The following is a 12,930-nucleotide window of genomic DNA, read 5'->3' on the forward strand; positions in this document are numbered from 1 at the left end:
GCGGACGGTCCGGCCGACCTGCCCCTGCCCCCGAGCCCGCAGGACCGGAGAGGGGTGTGGTGGGCAGGCGGCGCAAGCGGCACTCGCTCCTTGGCCCCTCGGAACCGCGGAAACAAACCCCCTGTTTCCCCAGAAACCTCCTATCAGAGGAAGGCACCCAAATTAGAAACCCCTGCTTGCTGTGCAGGGCAGGTGGGACTGAGCGGGTGGGCACTTCTGTTACCCACCCCACATGTTCATCTTTATCGTTTCTCTTGCTTGTTAAAGTGATGTGAACTTTGGGTCAAAATGTCCAAACATCAGAGGAAATTTAAAAACAGATAATGAAAGTCCTTTAACAAATTTGAGTTCCATGCCTCCAGGTTTCTTATTTTCATGTATATAATTACGTGGGTTATTATTTTAGGAAAATGGGATCACACAATACATTATGCTGTGCAAAATATTTTTTAAACTGTATTATGGCTCTTGGACACCTTTCCACATCAGTACTTGTGAATCCACACCCATCGGTAGTCAACCAGCTGTAAGATGTCGTGAGAAGCTCACTAGACTGGGATCTGAATGCTTGAAGGGTAACCTGGGCTCTGTTGATTGGCTGTGTGTGCTTGGCTAAGTGCTCTGCCTTCTCTGAGCCTCACTGGTAACCTGAAGGGGTTAAAGATGGCCAAGGCCCCACCAGCTGTGAGATTCCAGGTGCTCAGGCAGGTCAGTGACACATCTCTCTTGCTCTGCTCCTGCCATGTGGTGGGTGTGCCCAGGAAGACTGGGGCTGGGAGGCGGAGGGCCCAGCCATCTGCAGCAGTGGCTGCCTCATCGGCTGTCACTGTTGGCTCAGCCCCTCTGGTCCGCCTGCTGTCCAGCTCGCACCGGCAACACCAGTGAGTGGTCCAGATCTGAAACAGCTGGCAGGGTCAGGCTAGCCTCAGTTTTAAATGGCCATACCTGTCAAACCTGGTGTGCGGCTCCATGTCTTCCTGAGCGGAGGGGCTCGGACAGACCTGGAAAGAATGACAGGGCCAGCGAAGGCAGGGGACATCTGCTGCCTAGCCTCCTAGGCGCAGAGCGCCTGCCCGGGTCCCATATGCTCTCCCTGCCCATCCTGCGCTCCCCACCCCCACGAGGGCTTTCCCAACTCTGAGACAGTCTTTGTTCCTGATAGAGAGGCATCTGATGGTGCTAACGATGTCTTGGATAACTTGGAATACTGTGTGCAAATCCCTTTCAGTACATCCTTGCTTTTCCTGCCTCTGCCCACATTAGCTTGTCTGTCTGCGTGTGTGCATGTGTCCCTGGAGCTGACACACTGGCCCTGAGCTTCTGAGGTGACCCTGCCCTCTGACGCACCCAGATGGGCTCAGGCTCTAAAGAGAGAGGGGATCGAGTTCCAAGCAGGAAGCGGCTGGCATGCCTGCTGCCATTGGACTGACTGGCTGGGGGACTGGCTGACTCAGGGACCAAGGGTGTGGAAATGCTTGCAAGGATTGCTTGAGATCGAGATGGCTGTCTGTGTGTCTATTTTAGGACAGCTGCTGCGCTTTCAGTGGGGGCTGGGTCCTTGGGGAGGGCCATGGCTCCCTCCCCACTAGCACAGGTGACTTGGGTCTCAAAGATGCGCTCAGATTCCTCTGCAACCTGCCTGCTCCACCCAGGTGGGCGCCAGCAGACGCAGCAAGAGTACTTACTAAACACTTACAAACAGGAGTACTTACTAACCTAGACCTCGATTTGGGGAGACATTTCCCAAAGGTTCATCTTCTCACCTACCTGAAGCTCTCAGCTGAGCCTGGCACAGGTGGATTTGGGGGGTGACTGGGGATCCTCACTGCCAACTTCTAAGGTGCTCCTGTTCCCAAAGAGAGAGTGGGGTGAGCATTTGGGGATCCAGGCTGTTTTGCCTGTGGAGTCCATTATAAAAACAAAGATTTTATAATACTGTTATTCATTATTAATAATAATTTGAGTGTCTTCAAGTATGAGGAGCTGTGCCAAGTGTTTTACCTGAATTATCTGCCCATGGGGTGCATGTTATTATTATTATTCCCATTTTACAGATGATTCTCAGAGAGAGAATTTGCTCAAAGTAAACTAAACTCGTGAAGAAGCAGAAACTGCTGGTCTGGCTCCAGTGTTCATGGTTTGACCACTGTCTCCTGCTGGCTGCCCTCTGGGGTGGGCAAAGTAGGGGACTGGACAGTTCCATCTTTTTTGGTGCCTGTCAGAGCCCGGCACCCTCAGTGCAGCTGGCCGTAAGAGCATCTCTCCCCGCCGAGGCTCATCAAGATGTCTCCGTGCTGTCCAGAGCAGCCACTCCCAGCCGAGTGCCCACAGACTCCCAGACAGGGCAGAGAGGGGCCAATGCAAGACGATCAGGTGGCTAATCAAACGAGTCACTAATTTGCCTGCAAACATTTGGTGACCCCTGAGGGGGCACCCCCAGAGGCACCTCGAGGGCCACCCAACCCTTCCAGACCATCTGCTCCCTCCTCTTGCGGCCCCACCAGATCAATACCAAAGGAGTCCGTGGATCTCTACACGGTCAAGGAGGGGTCTGGGGCCCAGCCCCGGGGGACAAGTCAGGGGAGCTGAGACACTGCTGGAGCCACAGGGCTCTGCTGGCACTGAGATCTCTTTCCTCATTAACCTAGAGCCTCACATAGGGTTTCTTGACCTCTCCAGCCAGCAGCGTATTTACCTCTGGCTTCAGACTTCAGACCTTCTTCTAGAGGTCCCAGGAGACCATGTTTCTGGAACAGCTTCTCTGCCTAGAAGAGTGGGGGATTCAAGAGCCATAAAGTATGATCCGTTTTCGTTGTACCTGCAGTCTTTCCGGAAGCAGTGTGATAGTGGTAACAGGACTGTCCATCTGCAGCGTTGGGGCAGAGTGACAAGGCTCTGACATCAGACCAGTTTGACACTCAGTTCTGCCACCTAGGAGCATGTGGTCACCGTCAAGCCACTTGCCTCCTCAGAGCCCCGGGATCCTCACCTGGAAAATGGGGATTAAGACACAAATCTCAATGAGAATTAATACAAGAAGTACCCACTACAGTGCCAAGCACATGGTAGGTGCCCAATAAGGTCAGTACTTCTCTTTGGGCCTGTGTGGGGTTCAGCCTCCCCATCGGTAACACAAGGGCATGTGGCTAACAGGCCAAGCCCTTCTCTGCCGCAAGGGTTGCTGGGGCCTTGGATCTGCACTCCAAGAACGGGACTCGGTCTTGGCTCTGTCACTCCTAGCTGAGTGACACTAGGCAGGTCACTGAAGGACACTCAATTGCTCTGAGAATCTATTTTCTCATAAGTAAAATGGGAATGATACTACTTCTATATAGGATGGTTGTGAAGACACGTGGATTAAACAATGCTTTTTAAAGCATCTTTTGTAGGGCCAAGTGCCGTACAAAATACTGATTATTAGTCCCTCAACTGTGCAGTCTCTGAAAACAGGGATTATCTCATTTATGTCTCTATTTTACCAGCTGCAACCCCCCCCCCCCCCACTGCTTAGCGCAGAGCCTGGTGTGTAGTAGAGAATGTTTGCCAACTGGGTGAGTGAAGGGAGGAGTGTCACTATGGCCACAGTTCAGATGGCGAAGAGGGAGCTGCTTGGGTGAAGGTTTTGGTGGGTGGGGGGTGTATACCTGGAACTGGGCCTGGCTAGAGAGGAGGTGGGGAGTGCACTCCTGGCGTGGGGTACTGGGGACTGGAAGGGACATGATTTGCATGCGGCCAAGTCACACTGAGCAGGGGGTGCTGGCAGGGGCGTCTCAACACTCTGTCCACATCTGCCTTCCTAATTTCACTTGGGGGCCTGGAGGGGGTCTGTGGCTTGGAGGGGCCTAATTATTCTCTGAGCCATTTCAACCCAGGGCTCTTGGAGTTTCTTTTTCAGGCTTGTAATAGACAATGCTAATGTCCTTATTAATATTTAATAGTAATGATGTTAATAATGCCCTGCATTGATGTGGTCTCTCCAAAGAGAACCCTGAGTTCTTTTTTTATGAAACAATTTGGCCAAAGTGTGAGGTGGGAGGGTGGGAGGGGAGGGCCAGCTGAGAGAGAGAAGAGTCATGGAGAAAATTGAAGCTCAGAAAGGTCAACTGATTGGGCCAAGGTCACAGAGCAGTGAAAGTAGACCTGGGACTAGGACTGGGTGATTGGCTTTCCTGCCTGGAATTCTGCCCTGGACTCCACTGAGTCTGAGAAGGGTATCCCTGGCAGGGGCATCTTTTGGTCCTGGCAAGACCTGATTGTCCTGGTTGGGGGAAGGAGTGACTCTGGGCATGTGCTGGGCTGCAAAGCAGTGGCCTCTGTGAGTTGTTTACCAAGCCTACCTAGGGTGCCTGATGGGCAGCCGTGGAACATGGGAGCCAGGGCAGGTGAGGATGCTGGGAGTCCTTGGCCAGACTCTGCAGCCTCCCTGAGCCTAGGCCAGAATGCTGTTTCCCAGGATCCTTCTATGTCTGATGTCTAACCTCTTGGAAACAGCTTCTACCGAGTCACATCAGCACACAGACCCACTTTCTAACTACTTAGCCTTCTTGTGCTGACTTTGCCATCTTTATATTCCCCACCACAATTTTTTAGGGCCAAAAACATATCCCAAATATATATTGCAAAAAAGCTAGCACATTAGAATTTCAAGGCTGCTGTGTCACACTGCCCAGGGAGATGTTTTTACAGAATAACAGGGAGTGGTGCCCCCGGAAGGAGACAGTGAGTGCAGAGTGGAAGGCAGTGGGCTCTGGAGTCAGACAGATATTGATCCAGTTCCACCCACTCTATTGATTGGCTGTGTGACCTTAGACCTCTCTAAGCCTCAATTTCCTCATCTGTGAAATGGAAGTGAGACTATGTGGCTCCAAAGGTTGTATGTATCAGACAAGCTGACGTATGCATGTGGGACCACAGGGAAGGGGGCAGTGGGAACCCCAGGTCCTGGCATCCTTGGAGGGAGTGTCCCTTGTAGGAGATACCAACGATGGCAACCTGATCAGGCTGTTCCTGAGATGTGACCTTGACATGACTCTGCTGGCTAGACCCCCGTGGTTTCTGCCCCTTTCTGAGTCAGCTTTTTCAGCCTTTGATTCTGTGATACACCTGATTGTGTTCTGGTGAAGCCTTTTTCTGCTCAGGATGGCTCCAGTCCGCTTCTGCTGCCTGCAACTGAGAACCTAGTTTGATTCGGGACTTAAGGCCCCTAGCACGGTGCCTGGAAGAAAAGAAGTGCTCGATAAATAACAGCCAGATATTGTTAGAAAATTATTGCATCCCTCCATCCACTCACCCACTTATCCGTTTGTCTGTCTGCCCATTCAACAAGCAAATATTGGGCACTTCTTGTACCTAGCACTGTACCAAGTACTGGGGATACTGAGGTGAATAAGACATGGTAAGCACACATGGCATATACTCTACACATGGTATGCACTCTAGACATGCAGCTAGAGTACTGTTGAAGAGCTCACAATGTAATGACATGTAAAAATAATCAAATACAATCTGATAAGTGCTGTCTTCCAAGTTTGCACAAAGTGTCCTGGAGGGGTACCCTCCTTGGCCTGGTGAGGCTCAGGAACAGAGGAGACGTTTTGACTGAGTCCTGAGGGAAGCCTCTGAGCTCACCAGGAGGACCAGGAATATGTGGCATGGACCAGGAGGAGGTAAGGAGGACATGTCCAGGGAGAAGCAGCAGCTTGTGCAAAGGTGGCCCAGGGCCCAATGAGTTTGGGCGGGACTTGGCATGTCAGTGGTTGAAGGCAAAAGGAAGGGCTGAGGTTGCAGGGGAAAGAAGGCTGGGTCAGCCCATGAAAGCCTTAGGGGCCCCATGGGGCTTTCTCCTGGGACAGTGGGGAAGTGTTGGAGGGGTCTGAGCGGGCAAGAGGCCAGCCAAGATGGGTATTTTGGAGTCTGTCCACTTTGGAGTGGTGGGAAGGTGGAATGCACAGAGCTGATGCAGACCTGGAGGCAGGGAGGCCAGCTAGTCATGCATGGTCAGAGGTGATGAGGACCTAGAAAGGTCCTTGGACATGGGACTCAGACCTGCACTGGGTCGCCGAAGTCTTCATGTGGATGCCCATTGGCCTCTCACATCCCTACATGACATCCAACCCCCTCCTGCGATGAGGCTCAGTTATGTGTGCCAATGTGGCTAGGCTGTAGTACCCAGATATTCAAACACAAGGTATTGCTCTTAGGGTATTTTGTAGATGTGGCTAAATTATTATCTACAATCAGGTGACTTTAAATAAAGAGAGTAACCCTCCATAATGTGGGTGGGCCTCATCTAAGCAGTTGTTACCTTAAAAGCACAACTGAGGTTTTCTCGAGGAATAAATTCTACCCTCAAACTGCAGCATTAGCTCCTGCCTGAGTCCCCAGCTTGCCAGCTTGCCTGCTTGCCTACAGAAAACAGCCAGCTCCCACTAGTAAGTCAGTTCCTTGAAATAAATCATATATATGTCTGTCTGTATATATGCACACCCACGTGTATATGATCCGTGTGTACCATAGACATGCATACACACCCACACCCTACTGGGTCCACTTCTTAGGAGAATCCTGATTGATAAACTCCCCCACTTTGCCCAGTCCACGTGCTAGTCCTTCTGGGTGCCCTGCCCCCATGAATGGCACCCTCTAGACCTTCACATCTTCTGTGACTCCTCCCCTGACCCAAGTTCTGCCAGCCACTCAGTCCTGCCGGCAGCTCTGCCTCCTGAAGGCTCCCCGCCTCCGCCGACAGCCTCAGCTCTGACCCCCACCAGCCTCCTTACGAATTCTTACCCTCTCGCCCTTACCGGCTTCCTGTTTCCGGTCTCCTGACATCCGCCCTGCCGACGGCGGTCAGAGTGAGCGGACCGGAAATGCAGAGCGGACGGCGTCCCTTTCCTGCTGAAGAAGCTTCAGCTTCTTTTGCCTTCAGGCTGATGCCAGGCCCCTTCCTGACGCGCGGGCCCAACGCCATCGGGCCGCTTCTCTTGCCTCTGCCCAGCTGTCTCCGGCCGTCATGGCCTGCCTGCCCTTTCTGGAAGGGGCTGCACTCTTCTCTCCATGCTCAGTGCTGCTCCTTCTCTGCAACTGCCCTCTTTCTCCCTTAGGTATACCTGGCTCCATCCTGTTCTCAAGAATTAGGCCACGGTCACCCCTCCAGGAAGCCCCACCCGGCGCAACTCTCTCTTAGGCACCAGGTGGCCCGCGTCACCTCCAGGGCCCTCCTCTCCCTGACCTGGAGGGTGATGTCTCCACCTGTGTCCTGTATCTCCGTACCCTCAGCCCAGTGTCTGCCGCCCAGTATATATGAATGAAAGGAATTGATGAGTGGCTCACCCATGCCTCGGGGGGCATCAGGATAGAGGTAGAGGAGGCCACGCGGACGCACAGCTGGCTGCCTCTCTCCCAGCGCCGGGTGTCCTGGAGGCAGAGCAAGTACCGGCCCGCTTAGTGCGTGCCCTCCAGCAGACACAGCATTGCACTGGGGCAGGGGAGTGTGGGCTAGGGCTAATGCCCCACTTGCCACCTGAGTCAGATGTCACCGGGCAGAGCACAGCCATCCTTGGTGGCCCAGCCTGAAGGCCTGTGGGACAAGCTGGGCCTCAGGGTCAGACGACCAGCCTGATGTGCCAGTTTCCTGCCAGGCAGAGGCTGCAAGGTAGGTGTTGACCTTCCTGAGCCAAGGCCAAGGGGCAGGGCTGGCTCTGTGGGCGTGTACCCTGCTTGCTCACTCAGCGTCTGTGCCCAGAAGGACCAGGCACGGCTTAATGCTCTTCAGCTGCTGTTCTAGAATATTTACTAACTTCTGAAGGGGTCCAGCATTCTCACTGTCTGGTCCTGGTGAGGTCAGTGGGGCCACCCCACTAAGAACAGTACTTGGAGTCGTTGGGCCAAAGGGACTGGGGTGACTGATTTCCCCCAACCCCTCAGTGGAGCAGGACCCCATTCACAACTTCAGCCCCTGCCCTTGGCTTTGTTAATCTTGTAGGAACAGGTCAGCAGGAACCCTGGTGTTTTGATCCCTCTGAAATCATTGAAGCCAGGTGTATGGTCCATGTGCTAAGACTGTGTTTTACATTTTTTGTTTTTTGAGAGGGCATCTCTCATATTTATTGATCAAATAAATGGTTGTTAACAACAATAAAATTCTGTATAGGGGACTCAATGCACAATCATTAATCAACCCCAAGCCTAATTCTCAACAGCCTCCAATCTTCGCATAACGAACAAGTTCTTACATGGTGAACAAGTTCTTACATAGTGAATAAGTCCTTACATGGTGAACAGTGCAAGGGCAGTCATCACAGAAACTTTCGGTTTTGATCACGCATCATGAACTATAAACAATCAAGTCAGATATGATTATTCGTTTGATTTTTATACTTGATTTATATGTGAATCCCACATTTCTCCATTATTATTATTATTATTAAGACAATGCTGAAGTGGTAGGTAGATGCAAGATAAAAGTAGAAAACATAATTTAGTGCTGTAAGAGGGCAAATATAGATGATCAGGTCTGTGCCTATGGACTAAGTATTAATCCAGGCTAGACAAGGGCAGCAAAACCTCCACAGATGCAGAAGATTTCTCTCAAAACAGGGGCGGTGAAGTTCTAAGCCTCACCTCTGTTGATCCCCAAGTGTTTTACATTTTTAAGCAGTTGAATAAAATAAAAAGAAGATTTCATGACACATGAAAATTACATGAAATTCAAATTTCAGTGGTCAGGAAGATTTATTGGAACGTAGCCACACTTGTCCATCTACGTACTGCCCGGCCACTTCCGTGCTACACTGGCAGTTGAGCAGTTGCAGCAGAGACTGTGTGGTCTGTAAAGCTGAAAATATTTACTATCTGGCGCTTTTACAGAAAATGGTTGCCAATTCCTAGCTAAGCCATCCCTTTGCCACCTGGAGCCTGAGAATCAAAAACGTGGGGGAAGTGTCGGTCACAGACACTCAGGTGTGAGGTCAGCCAGGGCACGTTTGGTGACATCTGGACGGGGATGCTTGTGGGGTGGAAGGTGTGCTACCGGCATCTATGGGTCAGGGCTGCTGCCCCAGAGCCCACAGCGCACAGGGCAGCCCCGCACCAGGGAACGACCTAGCCCCAGACATCAGTGCCGCTGAGGTTAGGAGTCCTTAGGTGGGAGCTCAGGATGGGGGCACTGCAGATTCCTGACAGCTCTTCTAAGCTGAGGAACCAGCCAGAACCTCCACTGCCCCGGAAAGGGGACTCTGTGCATAAGGAGTAGGGACAAGGGGAGGTACCAATCGTGGGGGGTACCATTTCCTTGCACCCCCACACTGAGGCTCCTATACCTGTTAGGGGCCCTGGGTCGCCTCGCATCAGGGAATAGCCTTTTTCCCTGCAGCCACCGAGGAACAGCACAGATGCCCATCCACTCAGGTACGTGGGCTTGGTCCCAGAAGGGAAGATGGTTACTGAGGCTGCCAGCCTAGGCCATCCGTGGGGCCAGGGCCAGGGATGTAGAGAGGAGCTGGGGGTGCTCCCAGGGCACGGGGTGAGCAGTGTGCCCACACTGATGGGAGGCACGGGAGGCACGGGGACCCCCAGGCAGGGGCTGGCACTGCTCCTACCCGACCTTCTGGAGAGTGAGAGGAACAGATGCTGTGGCTGTCAGATGAGATGCTCCTGGCACTTTGGGAAATTGCAGAATTAACAAAAGGACGGTTGCTTTCAGGGAACCCGGCAGGGGCGCAGTGTGTACAGCTGGGCTAATCTCAGGGGACTCCCTTTCCTTGAAGGGCAAGGAGTGGGGGTCCTCCTGCCTGGCCTTGGGGCTACTTGTGGGCTGGGCGGGGGGGAAGGAGGGTCGGGGCAGAGCTCTCAGGCCTGGGGGCAGAACAGGCTCAGGTTAGAGCCAGGGCCAGGGCCGGGCTGCACAGCGCTTGGAGCCTGGTAAGTGGCAGGGCGGTCCGGAGGTCGTCTCATCTATCCTCTGGCCTCCAGACCCAGCCCCAGCTGGGCATTTTGCCAGCTGAGGATCCAAGCAGAGGGCCCTCAGCAGGAGAGAGAATTCACCAGCTGTTACTTGCAAAGCCCCCAGAAGCAGCAGCCAGCTCTCTCCGGAAGCTTCCCGGACAAAGAGGCAGGGGTCTGAGGACCTGCAGGGAGCCTGCACCTTCTCTTGGTGGAGGGGTGGCGGTGGGAGTGGCCCGAGCTGGTGCAGCCTCCTCCAGGATGCTTACCTGGCCTGCCAGAGAGGCAGGAGGTGCGGTCGGCCCTGTGTGGCGGGCAGTTACTAAGGAAAGTTCCAGGTAGAGCAGGTTAGAGGCAAGAGGATTGGACTCCATGCTCCTAAAATCTATTAAAAGGACGGAAACAGAGAAGGACTCTTCTTTTCCGGCGATTTCCCCAGTAGGGATAGGCATATCATTGCCATGTGAAGCAATTTAGACCCAAAGAAAACTTTCTAACACTGAGATGTGGAAGGGCTGCCAGGCGGCTGGGGGCTGTGGAATCTCTGCCGGGTGTCAGAGAGCTGCCTGCTTGGTCCCGTGGCCTGGGCTGATTAAGTCTCCCCCAGCCGCATGGTCCTGGGACAGGGCTTTGTCTTTGCCTGGCAGACCCTCTTCTTTCTTGTCCCTGGAGTGGCAGCAGCTGCCGTATAGACGGGAGACTACGGGCAGGACATTCTGGAAGCCCCTGGGCTTTGGCTGAGAGTCCACAGAGGAGGGGGCTGTCCACCCGGGAGGTGAACTGGCCACCAACTGATGACTGGCTGGGACTGGAAGTGTGAGCAGGACCAGAGGGCCAAGGGCAGCAGGCAGATGCAAGGGGTCACGCCCCTCATGTGCTGGGGTGCCATCCCTCTCCCTGTCAAAACTCTCTTGGGGGGCCAGCCAGCCGACAGATGCGCTGAGGAGGTGGGGCGGGGGGACCTGCCAGCTGCTCCCCGTTGGCCAGCCGGCCCCTGGCTTCTTCCCCCCTCCTGCCAATTTCCCCAGGAGCCTGCTGCATTGTTAGCTGGTGCCCCTGGGGGACAGACTTCAGATGGAGGGAAGTGGGTGTGTGTTTTGTTTTGTAGGGGGGAAGTCTCTGAACCAAGAACCTATTTGGCTAATGAAGTCGTAATTACTCCCAGCTCACTAATAGGATGAAAGCTGGGGGCTCCGGTAAAAGCCACTGATGGACCCACCAGAGTGTGCCTGACAGCTCTGGAGAGGGGCTGCAGGATGGAGGTGGAAGGGGGTGGACGGCAGGGTGGGGAAAGGGGGGCGAGGGAGTGCAGAGGTTCCTCCCTAGTCTGGGCTCTGCCTGCTCCTGGAAACTGAAGTTGTACCTACATATTCCCCAGTTTAGGACAGGACGAGATTCCTGAGGATTGCCATATTGCCACCCCCTGCCCCCAGCTTCCCCAGACCCAGCACAGCTCTCGGCTGTCTGCTCCGGTGGGAGAGGGCGGGCCAGGGAGAATCTAGGGGAGCTGAAAATCCCGAACTATTTCTGTCTGGCTTTGGAACGAATGTATTTGTAAGTTTGTATATTTCCCCCCCTAGAAAAACCCTTGGCCCTTTCAGATGCGGTCTGGTTGGCCCGAGTTTGGAACCCGAGCCTGCTTTCTCCAAGAAGAATTAGCTAGTGTGGATGGGAGGGGTCTTGCGGTGCTGGGTGATGGGGAGCCAGCTTTGGATTTAGCATGTGACATGGGGCATCTGTAGAAATGAGGAGATGAGCCGGGGCTCATGCAGCCCTGACATTCAATGGGGCTGAGCCGTGTGCACATGTAAGGGGGGACTGGCCTTCTCTGAGGACTCTGCTGACTGAAGACTGGCTCTGCGGCCCATTCACAGCCAGGACAGCCCACGTTCTCCCTGGCAGGTCGCCTTCAGCCTTAGCCTGTGGCCTCAGCTGCCCCGGCTACCCCAGGGCACAGCCCTGCAGGCTACTGGGTAAGGGGCTGATGTGGCTCAGAAGGAAGGACTTTCTGTTTGCTTTTAGTTTTTCATGGAGGTTGTAGCTGGTCCCTGGGATGGAGAAGGATGGCCCACCTTAACTCCTCTGGACCTCAGAGATGATTGCCGGATGGTGGTCTTTGCCAAATGCCCCTTGCCTGGGGAGTGGCGCTGTTGGTGTGGAGAAGGCACCTGAATCCTAGGCCATGGCCCGGAGAGCTGGCTTCTTCTTTGCTAACCATGGGAGCTGGGCTGCTGAACTCCAGGAGAAATGGGCCCAGGCAGGGGATGACCTTGCTGACCCAGCTCCAGTGGGCTCAGGGTGTGGGAGCTCCCAGAGGGGACACGGGCTGGGTCTCAGCTGGACTCATTCTCTCTTAGGACAAAACCAGGCTTTCTGGCTATCTGGCTCCATCCTCTTCCGCCACATCGATGGTCTGGGTGGGTAGAGGGTTATGCGGGTCCTAATAGCCAGGCCGGAAGAAGAGCCGGGAGGGAGGTGAAAGACGGACAGTCCTTTCCGATAAATGAGAGTGGGCTCCCAGGCTCCAGAGAGACACAGGAGCACTTAGGGGGCTCTGGGGAAGTTAATTAATGGGGCCAGAGGGTGAACCTCTAGCTTTCAGTTCTCATCACCGGGCCTTACTCCCAGCCACTCGGAACCTGGTAAACTTGCTTTTAGGAAGACAAACACTGCCTGCCCCCAGAGCCCCTTCGATACCGCAAGGACTATGCCACTAGAGGCCCAGTAAATACAGTAATGCAGACAGCTTGAGTACAAATGGGGTCTGCTGACCCTGTGGGTGCTTCGGGGTCCTCACGGTTAGTGGAGGCCTCCCTGCGTGTGAGGCCCAGGGCTGGGCACCACAAAGGCGCAAAAGCCACGAGGATCGGCTCCGGCCCCTCCAGAGGCTTGTAGACTGGCCAGGCATAGTCCCACAGTCAAGGCCGTGCAGGAGCAGGAGGCTTATGCTGAAGGCCAAGGTTGAGGGTGGGTGTGGCAGGAAGGTCA

Source organism: Manis javanica, chromosome 11, assembly GCF_040802235.1.
Source record: "Manis javanica isolate MJ-LG chromosome 11, MJ_LKY, whole genome shotgun sequence".
Taxonomy (NCBI): domain Eukaryota; kingdom Metazoa; phylum Chordata; class Mammalia; order Pholidota; family Manidae; genus Manis; species Manis javanica.